Source organism: Notolepis coatsorum (genome assembly GCF_963971535.1).
Source record: "Notolepis coatsorum genome assembly, chromosome: 1".
Taxonomy (NCBI): Eukaryota; Metazoa; Chordata; class Actinopteri; order Aulopiformes; family Paralepididae; genus Notolepis; species Notolepis coatsorum.
The window spans coordinates 246,500,160-246,512,599 of record NC_140165.1 but is presented as its reverse complement, the minus strand read 5'-3'; positions in this window follow the sequence as shown (position 1 = coordinate 246,512,599).

The following is a 12,440-nucleotide window of genomic DNA, read 5'->3' as shown; positions in this document are numbered from 1 at the left end:
AGTGACATTTTTTTTTAACTCTGTCAAAATAAACGAGCTGCATAGGCATAATAAACTGTAAGCGACATATACATGTTTGCACTGTCTTTTTTCTATTATAAAGTGCCTCTCGAGACTCTGGTCCATAACACATAACAGATCAGTCATTTGATTGTAATGCAGGTGCTCGCATTATAAATCGAATGTATGCGAGACAAACAATGTAATCATTTTGATGCATACATCTCTGCCCAGCCTACCCCACCTGTTGCTGTTGCGCCCCCGCACAGAGACCCCCATATCCCCGCACCAGAACGCTACGACGGGGACGTCTCTAAATGTCATGCCTTTATTTTTCAATATTCACTAGTATTCGGCCGCACACTTAAAGTGATACATCTAAAATCGCTTACCTTACCTGTCGGGGGTCCAGGACTCCTGCGTTAGAATGAGAATTGAGAGCGTCCCAAAAATGATTCCAGGCCGCTATTTCTTTACCAACGGATTTCCAGTTCCGCGTTGACGCTTCCAACTGGTTCATGCGTCGGCTACACGCTGCTTTAATAACACTGCATTATCGAGACAGCGCCCCTATGTATGACTTTGAGGATCTGGCAATGAATTCCAAGAGTAGGGTAAATCTGCAGTGCCGGCACTGTGTAGTAGCGACTAGCGAGTCACAGTGCTGGCCGCCAGGCCGCGCAGTTGCAGCGGTTTGGGGGTAAAAACATGGGGGGGACAAATACTGCATTCTGAAATCATGCGGGGGACATTTTCCGGGGACCCCCCCGCAAATTACGCCCCTGGCGTCACACGCAGACCAGTATTGCACTGCAACATAGCTGAGATATAAGATGGCAATTTACAGAGTAGGGCTTTATAAATATACAAGTACCAATTGTTATCATGCCTGTCGGTTAATGAGGAGGACCAACTGACCTTAGCATAAAGGATACAGTGGTGAGTGTTGTAGTGTTGTATTGTTGTAGTGTTCAGAGTAGACTAGTGTTGTAGTGTTGTAGTGGTCAGACTAGTGTTGTAGTGTTGTAGTATTGTAGTGTTGTAGTAGGGTTGCAGTGTTGTAGTGTTGTAGTATTGTAGGGTTGTATGGTTGTAGTGTTGTATGGTTATAGTGCTGCACAGCTGATCAATCACTTAATCCAATAATATAAGACAGGGAGCAAACATGCTAGTGTACTTTCAGGAAGCAGAGGAGCTTGGTCTGAGTACTGAGCAGTACTTTTAAAGACACAAGAATCAGTCCAGCGGCTATCACAACTATTTACATACAGCATTACCGACCAGAGAAGACGCATAAACTATCTGCATCAAGTTTTTGATGCACCAATTCGACGGAGGCAAACCAGACGGGATTTGGACGAGACCTGGAAGAACAAGTCAATGGTGGGACTGAGTACTACCTTGGTCACTGTACATACATCCATACTTTAGTCCATTAAGGGTCAAGGTACATCTCCTCACTCTCCTTCCACGTTCCGCATTAGAGTCCGTGATATAGCAGTTTGTTTGTGTGGGAGGCTGCAGATCCTTGTCACCCTGTATGGCTTCCTGCTCAACGTGGTGATCTACAGGGTTGTTGCTGACCTCACAATAATTATGTAGGACAAAGCATGCATAAATCACACTTGGCAGGTCGCTAAGATTTATGTCCATGGGCCGCCTCAGGGCTGAGAACCTGGCCTTGAGACGACCAAATGAACACTCTATAACCATGCGGGCCCTACACAAACAAAGTCCATAATACTGTTCAGATGGGGTAGAGCCTCCACCTGAGTACTCCTTCATGAGGTAAGGGAGAAGGGGATAGGCAGGGTCACCCAACAGAAAGATAGGTATGGGTTCCTCATCTTCCACTATCTGCTTTTCCAGTGAAGGTATCTTCCCGGTTTTGAGATAGGTGTTCACTTGTGAATTGGCAAAGACACGCGCGTCATGGACACTTCCAGGCCACTTGATGACTACATCCATGAATCTGTAAGACACAGAAATATAGCACCTTTAAATCCAAACGTGATTTTAATTTGTCAATGCAATAGAAATACAGAGAAAACAAATTAAGGTGACCCAGATCAAAGTCTAGGCTACGGTTATGCCACCATTATCACTGGCAAATGGCAATGGGAAGCAGTGTTATCTCACAGACACAGTTGAACAGAAGAGGGGGTGCATATATGATTAGACCTACCTGTATTTGTGGTCGCATACAGCCTGGACATTCAGGGAGAACTTGCCCTTCCTGTTTATGTAATCCATGGCGTTGCTCGATGGCTGTTTGATCTCTACGTGGGTCCCGTCCACCGCGCCTAGAGTTTGTGGAAATCCATGATCCTGGAGAAATCCAGCCACTATCTCTGCCTCGGGGGCAGTATATGGCAGCTTGATGTATTTTGGTCCGAGGTGGACAGTGATGGCTGTACACGTCTGCCTGATTATGATTGACACAGTGGATCTCGCTAAGCTGAAGGCGTTAGCAGTCTTCCTTAGGCGTCCCTCATCATTCAGGTAATAGAGTGTACATGCCACCTTCTTCAGGACGTCAACCGGTGCTCGCATGTTGGTGATTTCACCCTCAATATATGGCCGAAGTTCATTACTCAAAAAGAGGAGAGACTCTTTTGACATGCGAAAGTTTTCATGCCATGCACGCTCATCGACCACGTCATTCACGAAATTGTCCCACCATTGACTTGTTCTTCCAGGTCTCGTCCAAATCCGTCTGGTGTGCCTCCGTCGAATTGGTGCATCAAAAACTTGATGCAGATAGTTTATGCGTCTTCTCTGGTCGGTAATACTGTATGTAAATAGTTGTGATAGGCGCTGGACTGATTCTTGTGTCTTTAACACTTTAAGTGCCGAAACCGTGTTTAGGCGTCTGTAACTGAGGGGTACAATTCCCTGACTGTATTGATAAGTATGGTATTATTAAACCACTACCTCTTGTACTTTAACTTCTGGCCATCCAGTACATGATATAGATATGATGAACACTTTCCCACCTGATGAAACGAAGTCCACACAAATGTACAAATCGAATATTTTATATAGCAAAGGGTATATACAACGTTCACTTGATGACATTTATGATTTGAAATGCACTTGTATGGCAAATGAGTATTCGTAGGTAAATCAACATTGAATGTCCAATCTCTGGTTACGCAGGGAGTAAGTATACAACCCGGTTCTTTAGGGAACTATAGCGATGGTACTTAAATGATTATAGCTGGATACACTAAGGGGGGGGGGGGGGGTCCCGCTGGTTGTAAGACAGTAGGAGGGGGGGTTCGAAGAGCCGCTGGCGGTATCCCATCTGGCCGACGATTTCTTGGGAGAATTCAGAGTCCTGAACACGATGCCCACAGAACCTCGGTCCGCAGATGAATACAGCTGGACCCTCTGGTGGACGGTAGCTGCCGGTCCACAACGGAGAGACGTGAGGCGACCTCACTGGTGTAGAGCGCCGTCTCACCTGGACTCCTCTCCGGGGGGTAGTTCCAACACTCAGCAGTGTTGGCCGTTATCCATGGAATAATCAAAGCACCCAAAGCATGTAGATAATCCAAGCCGTGGAAGGCTCGCCGTCGTCCGGGTAAAGTAATCCAATGTACAGGTCCACTCGTCCTGGCCCGGAGCTCCTCGGATGCAAGCACCACAAGTGGTCTGCCCAGCCTGGTTAAGACTCCAGATAACGTCAGGAACAATGGGGGTGCTGCTCACTTTATAACTCTAACCGAATGATGCACCATACATAATAGACTATTATTAGCTTAATAGAAATACGTCCAACTCGACGGTATAGTGCCAAACTATGACAATTCAACTATTAATCCACACGATATCTCAATGCCTATTCTGAGGCCAAGTAGGCCTTACTGCACCACACGTGCGTCGTGGGTGAGGCTTCGCGTCTGTTACTAGGTTGGAGGGTAAAGAACTAATGGACTAAAAGAAAGTTCTACTTTACTTGCGCCATATATATATGCGCTGTGAACAAATAGTACCATTCGTATTTCGCCAGACGTATTCCTACGCGGAACCGGGCTTGCCACGACATGTTGGTCGGCACGATTGAACTTGAACCTAGGGGTATGGCTGCTGGCGCCAGGTTCTCGTCCAATGGTAGAATGAAACTATTATGGGCTGTTTAGTAGACTAAAGGGATATTCAGTGCATATTGTACAAGGAATATACAGGGGATATCAAACGATATACAAATACTATTAAATATATATCCATAAATAAATATATATATTCGGTTTAATCTGATCCTTCACAACAGCGTCCTTCCCCGCCATGCTCAAGTTGCCGAGGACGCCGTAACTCGTCTTTAATATCAATATTTCAAAAATCTGTGATCGGAATCATATTTTCCATCCGCAGCCTTCACACACAGTTCTGAGCTCCTCTCAAACCTCTAGCGGTTCAAGAGCGCCATCTGGTGGCTGATCGGCAGAAGCGCCAAACAGGAAGTTATGTGGTTGAAGTGCTGATCGTCCATATTACTTCCGGGCACTCTCTATAGGTCCCGGGACTCGATCTCGACACAATACATAGCGATCCGTTGCCAATAACTTGATAAACAACATGATTTGGACGTATATACTATTATACAACCTGGAAATAGATTGCGTATTTCTACATCCCATAATAGGAATATTTCAGTTCCACGCTCATCGTCCAACGGCGCGAGGAAGATACGGTAAGATTCAGTGTTATTTTTGAACGTGTTCGATATAAACTGCTCTGATGATCATATCACCCACACTAGATGAATGATATAACGCTGCCCACGGAATTATAAACGATCCCCCGCCCATCCGGTCATCATCAGATGATACGTAGAAACTTCTAGAAGTAAGTCCAATTGAATTGGGGAATTGAGGAATTGAGGAATCTCGCACAGATTCCTACCAAACTGTATTTCATCATCAATATAATGCATTTGGGGCTATAAATCACGTTCTGGAGAAAGCTGCAGAAAGAGATGAAAACATACTTATACTTTAGACCATATTTTACTATGAATATGTGAATGAAAAAGTTTAACGTTGCTACACAATGAACAATACATATAGGACATTGAATGGGCCCTAATAATGGCAATTTAGCAATAGAATTTAAAAAGTTATAGCCCTGCAAAGAAGGGGAACTTTTCCATAGACAAATAGAGCTGGCAAGGGATGGTATATCATGAATTTAGCCTTAGGCAATCAAAGTGTTAAGAAAAACTATATATATATATATAAAATTAATAAAAAAAAAATCCACAAATATCGGTCTCTGTATCGGCCGATTGTGTTAGTTGAACAATCGGTATCAGTGGCAATTTTTCATATCGGTGCACCCATAGGCTACACATAACTCATTATGGTCCACTCAGGATCACATGCATGATCCACCGAGTACTAATACAAACCAGTATTACCGATGTGATTCGGTACATTCAGAACCTTAGAAAAATGATCATATAGATTACATTTGTAATGAATGTATATGTGAGAGGGAATACCTGTTAGGAGCACTGGTATGTGAGGCCACAGCCACAGGAGAGACGCTGGCACTGGCCACAGGCCTTCTGTAAAAGACCTTAAAAACAGAGGTACCGTTATTGGTAACGTTTTCTATTGATGATGCATTAATTTCCAATTGATCTTAGCCACATTTTTCAAACATTTCTAATATAATGTGACATGTTAGATAAAGAAGCATTAATCATAAAATAAGTGCATTCACTATTAATGTGATTAAGTTACTGCTACCGTAGGAGTCCCACTATCCATCCACACAGCTGGATCCAAGCTTTGCTCCTGTACAGGCACGTGCACACATAGACGTGAAGGGGTGCCCGGGCACCTGCCTTTTTCATTTTTCATTAGAAAGTGCCCTTTTTATGCCCCTTTTTAAAAATTTTTTTTTACTGTTGCACATATAGATAGACTGCCCTGCCCTTACAAATGAAAGATGTCATGATGGAATCTAAATATTAGGTAAAGAAAGAGAGATAAATGCCCCTACCCCTCTCCTGGAACTGGAAGGACCCATTATTTACGCGCGCTGCCAGACGCCTGTATACTTTCCGTAGCCGCATTTCTGGCAGACGCTCTCTGATTGGCCGACGCCAGTTTCTACACTTCTACTCTTCGAAGTAGGTTCATGGTAGAGTTTGTCTTAGAGCGTGACGGCAAGTTCTTTCGACGGTTAAGCTTAGGCACTCTTTCAAAGTTGGTTAAGGTTAGAGTTTGTCTTAGAGCATGGTGATAGAACGCCAGGTAGTTTGCAGGCTGTTCGACGCGGAAATGGGCAAAGACAGACAGTAGACACAGCTCATCAGTACTTGTGTTGTGCTAACTGCTAACAATAAGCTATTTGGCTGGATGCAGTCTGGACAGTCGATATACATCAAGACAACAGTCTGTGACTGTGGGACAGTGGACATAATACTTCATCAAGCCCTCCTGACCTGGACCACGTTTCAACTAACAAGTGAGTTAATGCGGTCTCTCTCTCGCTCTCTCTCTCTCTCTCTCTCTCTCTCTCTCTCGCTCTCTCAACACAGCGCGCCCGCAGCTGTTGGTCTGGAGCACATATTGTGTTATTAAAGGGACACTATGTAGTTTTGGTGACATCGGTGAAACTGAATGTACCATAGACTTGTATTAACCTAAAAGATTGCGCTCGCGCGCTGTGCACGCTGGCATTGCATTTAATAATTGATGCCCTTTTCTCCTTTTTCGGCACATGCCTTTCTAAAGTCCTGTGCACGTCCCTGCTCCTGTAGATGAGTCATAAATAAGTATTTAATGCGTTGTCCACTGCATTTTCAGCATGCACAAAAATATATTAATAGACTAGAACGTGGTATGGTAAACTTCTCATGGCTCAATTAGAAATGTACATTATCCCACTTAGGCCATTGGATAATCCTGTAAATCACATAATTTTAGTCCATGGGTCAGACCAGATATCGGTGCCACTCAGGGTGAATAAACTTACATATCATTCTTTCAAAGATCTATGTCTGTAGATGATATTTTTGTATGATAGCCCTTCCAGAGTGGTAGCTTTATCATAATTATCAAGTCATGAAGTATACCCACCCCCTCAGGAAATTGCATTTCAGATGCTGGCGCATATCCTGTTTAGACTCACGTAGAGGACATCTGTAAATGTTTCACAATATTGTGTTTGGTATCATTTTAAAGGGGACTATGTCATCTTTCATTCAAGCTAAGATGTGCATCTTTCTGACCAATATAGAGGTCACTGGAGCTCTTTGAACCAACATACCATGTCAGGAGTATGTGGGGGGGAGCTGGAAGTGCCAGCAGTATGTGGGGGGGACCTTGAGGTGCTAGGCGCCATGGACCCGGAAGTGCTAGGTGCCGTCGACCTTGAGGTGCTAGGCACCATGGACCCGGAAGTGCTAGGTGCCGTCGACCTTGAGGTGCTAGGCGCCATGGACCCGGAAGTGCTAGGTGCCCTCGACCTTGAGGTGCCAGGTGCGGTGGACCTGGAGTATAAAACAAAGTGATTAAGTTAATGCTACCGTAGTTGTCACGATACTGGAATTTCAACTTCGATACGATACCTTGAAAAGTATCGATATTTCGATACCATTTCGATACAAAAAAAAAGAAAAGAAAATAATAATAATATATATATTTTTTAACAAATTTTGCTTTTGTTGCTGGTTGATTCTCCTCAGCTTCTCTCTGGTACTATACGAGAAGATAAATACACTTTTAAAACCCTTTGTTTTAAAAAGTGAGAGAGAAGAAATTTGTGACTGCCACCTACTGAGCGCACCTTTCTAGTTTTGTACTAGTGTAGTATGGATGGGCTTGACCTAACGTTGGAAACGGGGTAGCATTGTGTCGAGTTCATGCGTGTACTGGTGTAGTGTGGGTGGGCTCGGCTTGACGTTACTCCGTTTCCATGAAGTAATTATAAAGGTGGCCAGCTAGCTAGCATAAGCTAACGGAGGAACGACTAGCTAACGTTAGCTAATAGCTTTGTTTACAAACTGAAGACAGGGCTGCCCGGCTGTGAGGGGGAGGAGGCTGCAGCAGCTTGTGTCTGTTGGTCTCTGAGGAGGAGGAGGCGGAGGGGCAAGTGTGCTCTGCAGCAGCGTGTCTGTCTGTCGACAACTTGCGGGAGCAAGCCAGCTGGTATCGATACTGCAGAAAGTATCGATATTTCGGGAAATGAGTATCGAAACCGTTTTAAATATTCAGTATCGATATGTATCGATATTTCGATATTTTTTACAACACTACCGTAGGAGTCCCACTATTGATCCACTCAGCTGGATCCAAGCTTTGCTCCTGTAGATGAGTCATAAATAAGTATTTAATGCATTGCCCATGCCCCTGGGAGACGTGTCCACTGGGGTGGGTGGATTACATTAAAAAAAGTTGGATTATTTTTAGGCTATATATATCTTATGCTGATTTTTGGAGTTACATTTATTTTTTTTAATAAAAACGTGACCACAAAACCGTGATACGAACCGAACCGTGGGTTTTGTGAACTGTCCCACCCCTACACATTACATTATAAAACAAATAAGTCAAGAAGACAAACCTGACAAGTTAAACTAAATAAATTAGTAAGAAAAAGACTAAAAACAATACCAAGCAAGCCTAGCTCAGCTGGACCCTAGAAGCAGCTAGTTGGGAACATCGTCAGAGACTTAAGTGGTCTGCACACGGCGGGCGACAGACGTCGCCTGGCGATGCGATCGCCTGTTGCTCAACGACAATCGCTTGTCCCCCCACACCAGAGGCGACCGTCGCTCTGTCTAGCTGGGGGTGTGGTTACTTGTTTCCCCCCGGAGGGAGATATAGGAGGACGGACCGCCGGGACCGGACGTCATGTTGTTGTGAAGTGAGCGTATTAGCAGCTCTTCACTAGCACTAGCAGGTAGCTGTGTTGCGCGTTACGAGGGAATATTAACCTGTAAAACCCATATTGAGCTGGAATTAAACCACCATATACGAATACAACCTCTCCTCATTCTTCCTGACATTACTGCATGCCTGATCGCTACGATACGTTCATTACCAACGATTGGACAAGTATTGTTATGCAGCTGCTGAGAGAGTGTATTTTTCACGGAAGACGCAAACTGTTTTGTTCTCAACCATCATTTTCTTTGGACAATAAACCTTACAAACTACATCAGCTGCAGCCTGGACATTAAACTCTGTCAACATCCACAACTTCTTTTGTTACCCGAGTATAAAAACATCTAGTAGGTGCATTGTGGCGCATTGTTCATTTATTAGTTACTGACAAGCGGCCACTACAGCTTCTCAAACTAACGTTATTTATTTAAATTGTTCCCGTTAATAATAATGAACATAAGTAGCATGGTAATAATACGGAGGTTATTGATCAATGAATGTATTGAATGATACATTAATGGTGTACAAATGATACACCAGTAGAACTACTGTAGAAGTCATTTCCTCATTGTCCTGCCTGCCGTCGCCTCGAAAAATAGGATCGAGGCGATTTTGAGCGAGGCGACAGAAATAGCTTGGCGACCGTCGCTTCAGAATCTCCTCCCGTGTGGGTTCTCTCATTCATAACAATGAAGGCGATACAATTCTGTCTGTCGGCTCGCTAAAAAAAACGGTCGCCTGGCTAAAATCGCTCGCCGTGTGGGGACCCCTTTAAACCCATGACTTGCTGTTGTTTTTTGAACATCTTTGTCATTACCTAGCACATTCATTACTTGTCACACTGAAGCCATGTTCATGCTACACAATAGCCATTTTAATACCAAGTTTATTTGTATGGCTAACTTTTTACAGCAGTGATAGTAGGATGTACACTACTGGTCAAACGTTTTAAAACACCTGCTCAAACCATTTCCTTTTTCATGATTAAAAATGGATATTATACAGGTGAATCCATTTTAATCATGAAAAAAGAAATAGTTTATTAATATCATCTGGATGAGGCCTGTGCGATAGGGCACGTTGAAGCTGGTGTTCTGTAAAACCAAGTTGCTTAACTACAATTCTCAGTAGCGTGCTGGTAGCGTCGCTACTTTTTAACCAGGGTAGCGGTCTCTGTAGCGGAGCTATTTATAGAACGAAGTAGTGACGTAGCGACGAGGAAACGCTAACACGCTACTGTCGGGAGAAACAGTCTAGACTAGAAGATTTGTGAGGAGAAAAAAAAACTCCCCGTAAAAAACCCACTATGATTGGTTGGTTGGTTTAGATTGGGTATGGTAGGCCAAAACATTACGGGTAGGCCAATCAGAGGCAGGATAGGGCGGGACTCCAACCGGCAAAGCAGGAAGTGAAACACGACGTACTGAATGAATGCAATTTAACGGATTACATGAACCAGTCCGCGCGAAATGGCAGAGGGGTTCGATGGCATTGATGAAGATGATGATGTCAATAATAACAATGCCTCTCCATGGCCCTATCTGGGACACATTTATGAGTTTGACTGAAAAAACGGCTAAAACATAATTATGCTGCTCTCAACACGTCCAGCACTAACTTGAGAACACATTCAGGTGAGCTGATGAAAATCAACTGTTCCCAAACAGCACACAAGTCAGTACACTTTTTGGCAACAGCTTTAACTAACAGATGCTTATCATGATGTTTCACTGTAGGCAGAAAATGAACAATATTATGGGGGTGGAGAAAAGAAAAAAAGAGGGAAAATCAGTGGTTCTCAACCTGTGGGACAGGACCCCCAGGGGGGGTCCCCACATGATTTTGGGGCCATGGAATGTTTTGTGAGTTACATATTGTTAAGAGCTACAGGCAGTCTATCTATCTCAATCAACTACTCGAGATAGAAGCCTGTGGCCGCTCGATATCCCCCAGCGAGGTGCTAAACTCGCCAAGTTCTCGAGTCAATTACTATTTCTGTCAAGTTTACTTCATAGTCACTGGTCTAGTTATATCCAGTTGATATGAAATGTAAGCATAGAAGGGTTGTTACCCCCTTCTTGTTTGTAATAAACCGAATGTATGTCTAGGAGAACTCTTATTGACTATAATAACAATTATTATTATTATTATTATTATTATTATTATTATTATTATTATTATTATCATCATTTTACGAAAGGGCTTGTAATACTGCTCATTTGAAAGCTTGGTTGTATTACTACTTTTTTAATAAGTATTACCACTGTTAATAATATAACATTAGCGTACTAACACGTAATCATTGTTTGCACGCCCCAGTACCTCCTGTCAATCCGACAGGCCCGTCCGCCAGCGGGACCGACCATCCAATCCTGCAGTGATTTAGACAATCGATTTCCCCCAGACCTGACAGCCCCTCGAACCGAGATACCGGAATCCGCAAACAACAAACATTGCCATGTATAGTATTTATACAGTACATAGCATATATATATATAATATATACCTTTTAGCTGAAAAGCATTAACCAGTCAATTGATTCAATCTGTATTACATGCTGCCAGTACATTATAGTCACCTTCAATAGGAAATCAGGGCGGCGGCCGGCATCGTGGCACATTGCTGGCAGAAATCAGTCCAAGAATTCAATGGATAATTAGAAAAAAGTCATCTTTATTTCAATGAAGTTACAAAAAAGGACTGTATTGGATATGTCCCTTACAGTTTAAAAGATTATATAATACAAAACATCTCATCTCTAAGATCGCAATAGCCTGACACGGCTGGTGTCGTGCAAGCAAAATCCTGCATCTTGTCTTCTAAAGTAACAAATGGAAAAATCTGAGCTCCGAGGCTGGAGCAGTCACTTTTATATCGATCCGGCATCATATTGCTATTGGTCTAAAAACAGTGATGTCACAGTGATGTCATTTCACTAGCCAACCAACGTACAATACATACAGATGAATTCTCCTCCCCCTGTATTCGTCACAGTAACTGGAGGAGCAACAGACTACCTTGTGCTGGAAAATCCCTATCCGTTACTAGCAGGCTAGCAGAGGCCCAAGGTCATCTTCACATTTCTTAGTGGCCAAGCAGTATTGAAATGGAAGCAATTTGCCCTGTGTAGTGTATAATACATGAACACACTTCTTGCATGAGTATATAGTACATATAGCATACACAGCATATACAGTACATATAGCATATATGTGACCAGGTATGGACTTCAGGGTCATGTTGAGGGATCTTCATTTTTTTTACATATTGTGAAAGTACAGATTCATACCTTAAAAATAAGCCATCACTTGAACATTTTGGTGGGATATTTTTCAAGCTACATCCTATGAATCATGGAGATATCAGTAAACGCATTCAGAGATGAATGGTCTTCAAACTTGTGGAGAGGTTCACACCTGTGATTTAATCAACTACAACCTTACCCAGAATGCATTGTATTCCATGGCCCCCCTCTCTCTGGGGACATTAACACCTTGCATCAGGCTCTTTTGTTATGGCAATGACTCTGTCTTGTGG